This window comes from Galeopterus variegatus, unplaced genomic scaffold (genome assembly GCF_000696425.1).
Source record: "Galeopterus variegatus unplaced genomic scaffold, G_variegatus-3.0.2 Scaffold10473, whole genome shotgun sequence".
NCBI lineage: Eukaryota > Metazoa > Chordata > Mammalia > Dermoptera > Cynocephalidae > Galeopterus > Galeopterus variegatus.
In genome coordinates this window covers 33112-43142 of record NW_007736584.1, presented here as the reverse complement: position 1 = coordinate 43142, position 10031 = coordinate 33112, and the positions used below count along the sequence as shown (strand labels likewise).

Below are 10031 nucleotides of genomic sequence, written 5' to 3'. Positions count from 1 at the left end.
CCCTTGTATTATCTTATTTCGTCATCAAAATAACCTTATAAGAAAGGAACTATTTTTCCTAATAAAAAAGTAAATAAGTACTCATATATTGTGAGTGTTAAATTAAATTACTGCCAGATAAGGCAGTAATCTGATCTGATACAGAGATTAGGCCATGTGGGATTAGCTCTTCAGACTGAGTATCAAAGAGTAATTTAGGGATCAGTCTACGAAATGGGCAGCATGAGAGTGGAGGTGCAGCTCCCATGCACTCAGCCCAGGCCACTCACAAGATTAATTGGAATTCTTCAAAATGTCAGGTGTAGTCTCATAGCCCCTTGAAGGTGAAACTGGAAATCAAATAAAATCACCAGATCCAAGGTCTGATGCCCCTCCTGACTACAGTACTCATTTTGTTCCAGGGCCCCCTGGACTAGCTGTCCTCCCACCTGCAGGCTACCCAGGAGTCTTGCCTATGGGATACTAGAGTCCACAGCAGCCCAGTACCTTCCCTTTGTACCAGCCAAATGGTGGTACCCATCCAATCCAGTATCAGCCTGGCAAATATCCCAATCAGTCTGCTCCAATAACACGGATGCCGGGGCCAACTCCTATCACAAACCACCCTCNCCCAATCAGTCTGCTCCAATAACACGGATGCCGGGGCCAACTCCTATCACAAACCACCCTCTTGGTCTGGAATACTTAGTTCATTTGGACAACATACACATTCTTCAGCATTTTGAACCACTGAAAATGGTGACAGGTTTTGAAACTTGTAAAGCTACACGACTATGCCAGTTGTGGGGTTAGTGCAATAGCTATGCTAATTGTATCGTTAAAGCAATTCAGACTATGTTTCCATTTGTATTGTCAGGGCTAGGGCTCAGATCCTTCAAACCCATTGTACAGACTGGGTCTCAAACCCCTCACATGCCAGGCTGGGTCACAGACCCCTCACATGCAGGTCCACACTAGGTAATTGAGAAAGATCCCAAGAGCCATTGGCAGATGACACAAGCTCTCTGATGCCCCTCCTGACTACAGTACTCATTTTGTTCCAGGGCCCCCTGGACTAGCTGTCCTCCCACCTGCAGGCTACCCAGGAGTCTTGCCTATGGGATACTAGAGTCCACAGCAGCCCAGTACCTTCCCTTTGTACCAGCCAAATGGTGGTACCCATCCAATCCAGTATCAGCCTGGCAAATATCCCAATCAGTCTGCTCCAATAACACGGATGCCGGGGCCAACTCCTATCACAAACCACCCTCCTGGTCTGGAATACTTAGTTCATTTGGACAACATACACATTCTTCAGCATTTTGAACCACTGGAAATGGTGACAGGTTTTGAAACTTGTAAAGCTACACGACTATGCCAGTTGTGGGGTTAGTGCAATAGCTATGCTAATTGTATCGTTAAAGCAATTCAGACTATGTTTCCATTTGTATTGTCAGGGCTAGGGCTCAGATCCTTCAAACCCATTGTACAGACTGGGTCTCAAACCCCTCACATGCCAGGCTGGGTCACAGACCCCTCACATGCAGGTCCACACTAGGTAATTGAGAAAGATCCCAAGAGCCATTGGCAGATGACACAAGCTCAGTCCTCAGCAGCAGCAACAGCAGCAGCAGCTTACAGCAGCCTCCAGTGGCAGTGGTGGCCTCTCGGAGGGTTTCGGGGGCACTGGCAGCAACAGCTTGCAGCAATAGCCTCCAGCAGCAGTAGCAGCCTCCCTGTGTCCACCCAGGGAAATCCCAGAGGTGGGGGGCCCTGTGGACCAGAGCCACTCATCCTTTATACTTAAATCCATAACCCAGGACACCTGGGCGCATATATGCAATTACATTAGACAATAACCAAGGAACTCCTGAGCACATGTGAATATTTACATCAAATGCTCGGCAAGATTCTGAACATCTGAGGGGCCCTGACCATTTTCCTTCACTTTCCCTATGAAACTTATAATAGTATATTAAAAACAACTCAGACCAAATGGTTTACATCATAACTGAAGATGCAGATGACTTTACCAGGAATATTTATTGGACACTAAGGCCCTTTGTCCTTTGGGTTACTGACTGTATGGGCTGAGAAATCATGCCAATGCAGAAACCTTTCAACACACCTGCTGTTGCTTCTGTTGCCCCTCAGCCAGACAAGAGCTGGAGGTGCAGTGTCCTCCTGGCATCACCACTGGCTTTGTTGCAGAACACTGGAACCTGTGCAGGGCGGCTTACAGCATCCCAAACGAGAAGAAAGAGAATGTGATGAGTGTGCTTGGGCCGTGCTCAACCTGTGGCTGTGGTTCAGATTCTGTTTTGGTGGTCAAACCCCTTGATGGTGTATCCAGCACTGGCAGATCTCCACCACAACGTTCATCACAATAGAGGGACACAGCAAATCGTCAATTATGGTTAATAAAAAAAAACAAATAAGAAAAGTTGGATTAGGCTTACAGTCAACCCTCACTTATTTGCAAGTATATTTCTCTGCTTTGCAGATTATTTTTATTGGGTAGGCTTGGAGCATAAGTGCAGGAACACATTCTAAACGTGTGTTTCGATTGAGTGTCTGTCCACTTAGTAGACTAGGAGTTCATCCTGAAAAGCTATGACTCATTAACCAAGTACACATATACACAATAAGCTTGAAAACACTATAAACATGAGATAAGGGAAGATGAACCCTAGAGCTCTCACGTTATAATAGACAGTGAAATGGTGGGCTTTATACAGCAATCTCTTTGGGGACAGAGCCACATGGCTTCTATCTGTAACCCTCTCCTACCTCCATCAGTATGTCCTGTTAGGCAAACTTGATTCCAGGTAAAAAGAATGTTAATCTTTTTACAAACAAAAAGGAAGGTAGAGAGACATATCATTTTTTATTGTACAAGGAAAATTTTACTTGTGCACATATAAACCTCATTCTGCAAAAGTTATAAAAGTTTCAATGAGAGATTTGATTTTATTACAAAATCTAGCTTTTTTTTATCATAATGTTTGTATTTTCCATTCCTGTTCCCTCATTCCCTCACATGGACAATCAGGAGCTGCCTATATATGAAAGCAGGATCAGACTCTCAGGAAAGGAGTTGATCAGGGCCACAACCTGTCAAGATCTCTGAGCAACTTAGAGATACCAGTGCCCTTAAAAGAAGCTTGCATTTAAGACATTTATACATAATACATTTAATACATAACCTCTCTTGGTCACAGATGCCTATACATAAAATATGTTTGGCAGAATCTCTAAGAGAGCCCGCTGAACTTATCTTGTTTGATGTGACGTAGAAGAGATCATTCTTTTTTCTTTTGAGAAGATGCCTGATGGTCATCATGCTGTTCTATTTTTTTTTTTTTTTTTCTGGCAGCTGGCGGTATGAGGATCCGAACCTGTGACCTTGTATCATAAGGCTGCTCTGTAACCACCTGAGCTAACCAGCCCGCCCTAACCATCTGTTCTAATGGCAAGAAGTGGAGTTAATCTACACAGTTTGAGAGATGGTCTGACCCTGTTGTTCTTGAAGGAAAGTGATGCATAATTTCTGGATAGTTTAGAGAGAGAGAGAATGTCTTTTTGTGTATTGTTGAGAGCAAGAACTTTAGTGGCAAATAGATTCAGGTTAAAATCCCAGATCTGCCTTTGCTACTTACATCTTATATGAACTCAGAAAGTTATTTAGCTTTTCTAAGGCTCAATCTCCTCATCTGTAAAATGGGAAAAATAATACATATCTAAAAGGGCACTCAGTTGAATTTCTTGTACTTTTTTTTTTTTCCTTTTTGTCTTTTTTTTCGTGTCCGGCAACGGATCGCAACCCTCAGTGTCGCGCCCGCACCTCGCTCAGCCAGTGAGCGGGAACCGGTCTGTATGAAATTTCTTGTACTTTTTTAATAGCATTCCAATTTATGATCCATGACTGCCCCCTAGAGGTAAAATTAAAATACTGACTCCATAGCTATGCTAAATATAATCCCTAAAGGCCTTTTTCTTCCCAAATTGTCCAATCAAAAAGTCAGTAGTTTCGCAAGCCAAAAGGCCTGTTAACAACTGGTCTTTAGTGTCTTCTCTTTGAATCGCAAGATCAGACTTCCTCAAAGGGAACCAGGAAGGGCTGGCCCATTTGGGTACTGCAGGGCAGAAAGGCACCAGAGAAATAAATCCCATGAAAGGTAACTTATGCACACACAGACAAACACGACATGACGTTCACATAGCTTTACAAAAAAGATTCCCACGCTTAAAAAAAACCAAATCATCTCTATCTTATGCAAACTACATCAAATAACCGACCAGAGAAACAAACAAAAAACTGGGGAACTCTGCTTAATTCATTTTATTAGGCTAAAACAGGTCCACCAACCAGGGTTGTTTTTTTTTTATATCCCAAGTACTATAACAGTTCCAGGCATATAGTGGACACTCTGTAAATAGCTAGTAGAATAAATCAATGGAACAACATAATTTCCAGTAGTAATAAATGTTATGAAGCAAATAACACAAGGTGATAGGACTGAGAATCACTGGGGCACACTTCTATAAATTGAAAAATCAGGGAAGAACTCCCTGACTGGGTGACTTGTAGTGGTGTGCTGGTAAAAATATTTAGCAACTGACTTTCCAAAAACAAAAGCCTTGATATGTAGCTTTTCTGTATTCCCGAGGTGTAAATATCCCCACCATGGATGGCCGATTCCATGCTATTAGCATGACATCACTGAATAGGGAGTTGGAAAGAGATGCTCACAACTGGCTCTCACAAGCCAGTGCAAGCCAGCTCCAGCACACCACTGGACTCGTATAGTATGGGAGTGCTCCATAAATGTCTCTTGAATGAATCACTAGGGTGCAAATTTTGTGAGGATAGGGATTTCTTCTGTGTCCCCAGGACCTAGAACATTTCCTGGCTTATCACAGTTGCTTAGTAAATATTTCTTGAATAAATGAATACATACATAAGTACAGAATTTCTTCATTCACTTTTACCCAGAGAATTATCTAGCATACTTGACCACTGGTGTGGGTCATTGTTTACTATCTCCCACCTTCATATGACAGAATCATTTTCAGTAAAATCATGAGATTAAATGAATGATAATAATAAGGTCCAGAAAATAAAAAGCAGAGAGTGAGAAATTTGTCTATATAAGCATGCCAATAAAAATAAATAAATATTACGATGCAAAAAAGGAAGATTGTAATTAATTCTTTTTAATTGCATTGATGTATTTTTTGAAAAAAGAACAAACTCATATTGTTCTGTTACAGTAATAAATAATATTACAATTATGATTTTTGAGCCTAACTTCTTCAAATTTGCCAATGATTTCATCAAAATTTATCTTTTTTGCACATTTATGTTCAAGAGACAGTATAGACAGATTTTCCTATCTTCTGTCATAGTTGATTGGAAAATACATTTTATTAATTTCAATTTGAAAAAGTACTTTTGCATGAGGCAACATACATACAAGTACAAGGGTACTTTAAAAAGTTCGTGGAAAGATTCATATTATCTTTTAATTTTATTTTTCTGCAAACTTTTTGAAGTATCCTTGTAACTTAGGAAAATCTTAAACATAGGATAAATTTGGCAAAGACTCATAAAAATCCCATCTCACAATAAATTTCAGAAATTAAAATTCTGCCCATGTATTTATTCTTTGGAATTTACTCTAGTAACTTTCAAATGTCTCCCCAGTCAGAATATTTCCATTAAAAGATATTTACCAGAAAATTCATCAAATATGTATACTTATTTGGTTAAAATAAAAAGGCTTAGCTTCTCCAGCAAAAACTAGAGAAATTTGCTAAATGATAATAAACATTAGCATTATTTGATCCATTGGTTTAGAATGAGTGTCTGGTTCTTGGTAAAAACAACTGAGTCATGAGTATGTACAACTATCATACACGGGAGAGAGAAGAACACTGGTTCTTTAAGTCAAAGTGGTTATTTTCACTATTTTACCAAAGATTCATATTTGAATATAAATGAAGAAGTTACTCTACACAGTTTGAGAGATGGTCTGATCCTGTCATTCTTGAAGGAAAGTGATGCATAATTTCTGGATAGTTTAGACAGAAGTTACAACCTTTTCAGCTAGTTTTAAAAGGAAGAGTTCTGTGTATTGAATTTCTAAATTAATCTTTTGGTTTCTAAAACTGGACTTAAGCAAAGGTCTGAAACCTAGACAACTACCAGGAACCATGTAATTCAGTCCAAGAAGCTACTTCCAAGGATCTTGGAACTGTTTTTCAGTTAGGGGAAACAAAACATTCCACTAAATCCTAAAATTAAGTGTGCAAGAGGACCTGGTATACCAGGTTAGACTCCCAGGACAATTCCATATTTTACTAGGGAGGCTTAAAATTTTTGGTCTTAATGGGTAAATGATGGCTATTCTCAACTGACAACATCATTAGCACCTACCCCTTAGTATACCACAGAGGTTAGAGGGAGAAAAGTACATTTTTACTTACATAGCACCAAATATGAGGGTACTTCAAAAAGTTCATGGGAAAATAGAATTAAAAGATAATACAAATCTTTCCATGAACTTTTTGAAGTACCTTTGTACAACTACCAACTTTTTTTTTTTAATCTGGAAAAGGTATTTTTAAGAGTCTCCAAAAGAGTAGAGTAACTAAGGATTGGAAGGTTTAAGCGAACATGAAATTTAAATATTGAATCTTTCATACATTTTCTCCTTACACAAAAGGTACTACATAAGTTACATGTAAATGTCCTTTTATATTTTTTTAAAAAATCAGATACTTCTCATTTAAGTGGAAATTATTTAAAATATAAGGGGTAGGAGTAAAGAACGATCTATATATCCAATTCAAGTTACACTAAAACCCAAATATAAAATATAAACAGAAGCAAAATTTTCCTAAAAGGAAGTAAATATTCACTATCTGCGCCCCCACCCAAAGTAGATAAATTACACTAAAGAGAAGAAATCTACATGGACTGGGATACTTTCTTGCTTTGATAGATGTAAATAAAAATAAATTTCATGTTGTCTAAATGTTTAGGATTAAATAGTTAGAAATATATCATTCTATTCTTAGGGACAGGTCAACTAGGGGAAATAAGTTAACACAATCATTTGAACTGGTTGTCTACGTACGGGGCAGGGCTTACTCCTTTTCTTTAGCTTTGCCCATGTAAAGCATGCCATAAGACGTCCTGATTTGCCAAGGACAATGCGACCATTTTTATAGCTCGACCTTGGCAAATCACATACGGTTCAATGGCATTAAGGGGGAAACTAGATTCCATACTTTCTTCTTTGTCTGTGTTTCTTCCCTCTCAAACTCTTTGACATCTTTTTGGCTGCTATAAATAATGCTAGTAGGAGTTGATGGTTGAGAACTCGCTTTCTTGTGGTTGGGAGGATTGTGTGATTTTGTCATCATTTTTCTCCACACATGACTGTTTGGAATCATTCGTGTGGTTTGTCTACAACCAGGACCATCAAAACCCTTTTCTGCTTGTGCTGAGTTTTCTAGTTTGGCTTTCTCAGGGACTTCTCCTTTATCTTTCCCTTTATCTTCAGGAAGCCAGTGCTCAGGAAGGGCCTCGCGTCTGTTGCAATGTGGTGGGAGAGGAGGATTCTTTTCATTGCATGAATTACACTTCCAGTAGTCAACTCAGGAAGTTTCAGGATCTTCTTCAAATGAATCTCTATCACTCTCCCCTGCCTGATACACAGGGACTTGATTCACCTCAACATCTTCATCGGAGAGTCTTGTCCGTCTTCACTAGGGCTATCATCTTTTGAATTGGGAGATTCGACTTCAAATTCTGCACGAAATTGATCTGAAACTGAATCCTGATTCAACCAATCACCTGAATGTCCACTTATGCCAGCGTCAGCGTCTGAATTTGATGGAGGCCCTGTCCACTCACTGCCACTGCTGCCTTCACCACACGTCGCCCTTGCTGCACGTGGAGCCTGGCATTCTTCAAAGCAATGGGAAGTACTATCCAATTGTGGCACTTTCTCTGTTATTCACCAGATAACTCATCTTCTGTCTCACTAATTGCTCTCCTCGATGAGGTAGATGGTCTAGAAACCAAATTTAAGATGAAGGTTTCTCTTCCTGTGGCTCTGGCACAGGGTCATTTGATCACTCCCACCTTCAGGATGACACCTGTTCTCACTCGTGGGTATGCCCGAATTGTGTAATTCCTGTTGATTGACTACTGTCAAGTTTCTGTAGGTCGTTGTATATATTTTCCTGTGCTCCTTCACAGAGAAGCTTGGCACTCCAAACAAATCTCCTAGAAGATTATTGAACAATATACAACATGTCGTTGTTTTTCATCATATAAATGTTTTATCATAATACTAGCCAAGATAAAATAGAACCTACATCCCAGAAAAGATCAGTATACTGTACTCATGTATCTCTAGTGCAGAGTTCTTAACCTGGGATCCAGGGGTGCCTAAGAACCCCTCTTACATATGAAAGAGCGGTTCTTAGGCATCCCTGGATGCCAGGAAGGCTTTTTGTATGCATAGGAAGACTTTTTGTGCACAGCTTCAAAAGCAATGGTTTTGGTCTAACCAGGGTCTCTCTTTCTGAAGCTGGGGTCTGTGAGGTGGTTACAGTACCATCAGTAGACACACACGTGTTGGTATTGTGCATTTGCTAGGGGGTTTTCACTCCTGGAGGGGGGGATACCTCGAGACTCCCCAGTTCCCTACACGGGAGCCTGGAAGCCTGATGCCCTGGGCCTCTTGGCCCAGGCTACTGGGGTGCTGGAATGCACTAGTCCAGAAAGGAAGGAGCCTCCTAGCAGAGAAAGAGGCAGGACTTGGATCAGAGGAGCCAGGGTCACCCCTTGGGCTGAGCTGCTTGCTCCATATTCCTTCCACTCACCCAGGGCCACACAAGCCCCCAAAGGAGTCAAGCTTGCCGAGGTTCTGCAATGTGCACCCCCTACTGCCTTTGGGGAGTGCCAAAATGTCCCTCTTTTTTGGGAGGGTGCAGGGGGAGGCTGGCCAGTATGGGGATTTGAACCCTTGAGCTTGTTATAATGTCACAGTCTAACCAACTGAGCTAACCAGCCAACCCACCTCTGTCTACTAATATTTCTTATTTTAAAGCCTATCTTATCTGATATTAATGCAGTCACTTCAGTTCTAGGGTTACTGTTTATGTGATATATCTTTTTCTGTTCTTTTACTTCAACCCACTTGTGTCTTTGAATCTGATGTGTGTCTCTCATAGACAGTATATAATTGAATCTTGCTTTAAAAATAAAAAAATCTAGTCTGACAGTCTCTGATTTTTGATTGAAGTGTTTAGTCTATTCACATTTAATGTAATTATTGATATGGCTGGATTTATGTCTGCCATTTTGCTATTTGTTTTCTATATTTCTCCTGTCTTGTTTCTCTGTCCCTCCCTGACTGCTTTCTTTTGTGTTACAAATATTTTTAGTGTATATACCATTTTAATTTAAATAATGATTTTTAAACTATATTTTATTGAGTTATTTTCACTTATTCAAACTCAAAAATCTCTCATTTCACTCACTCAAACTATACTTATATAGAGAATGGTTGCTTTAGGGATGGCAGTGTTCATCTTAACTTTTTTCAATCTTCTTCAGGTTAAGGCTAGCTTAAATCTAGCAAAACAACTTTGCTCCAATATAAATCTATTTCCTGCTCCCTCCTTTGTGTTATTATTGCTATATGTATTATAACAATATATTATAAACCCAACAATACATTATTATAGTTATTGCTTTGTACAATCTTATATATTTTAAGGAAATTAACAGAAGAAAAGAGAAAATATATATATTAGTAGTTTTTCATGTTTACCTACACATATAACTTTTCCATTGCTCTTTATTTCTTCTTGTGGACTCAAGTTACCTTTGGTGTTATTTCCTTTTAACCTGAACGATTTTATTTATATTTTATGTAATTCAGGTCTGTTAGCAATGAATTCTCTCAGTCTTTATCGACCTGAAAATGCCTTTATTTCACTTCTATTTCTGGAGAATAGTTTTTCTAGAG

The 10031-nt window shown here is 39.5% G+C and overlaps 2 pseudogenes; one reads left to right on the top strand and one right to left on the bottom strand.

Annotated features, from left to right (window-relative positions):
* Positions 1-323: 323 nt before the first annotated feature.
* On the top strand, positions 324-2369 carry LOC103610019 (annotated as a pseudogene).
* A 4704-nt stretch (positions 2370-7073) lies between these two features.
* Positions 7074-8646, bottom strand: LOC103610018 (annotated as a pseudogene).
* Between the last annotated feature and the right edge of the window lie 1385 nt (positions 8647-10031).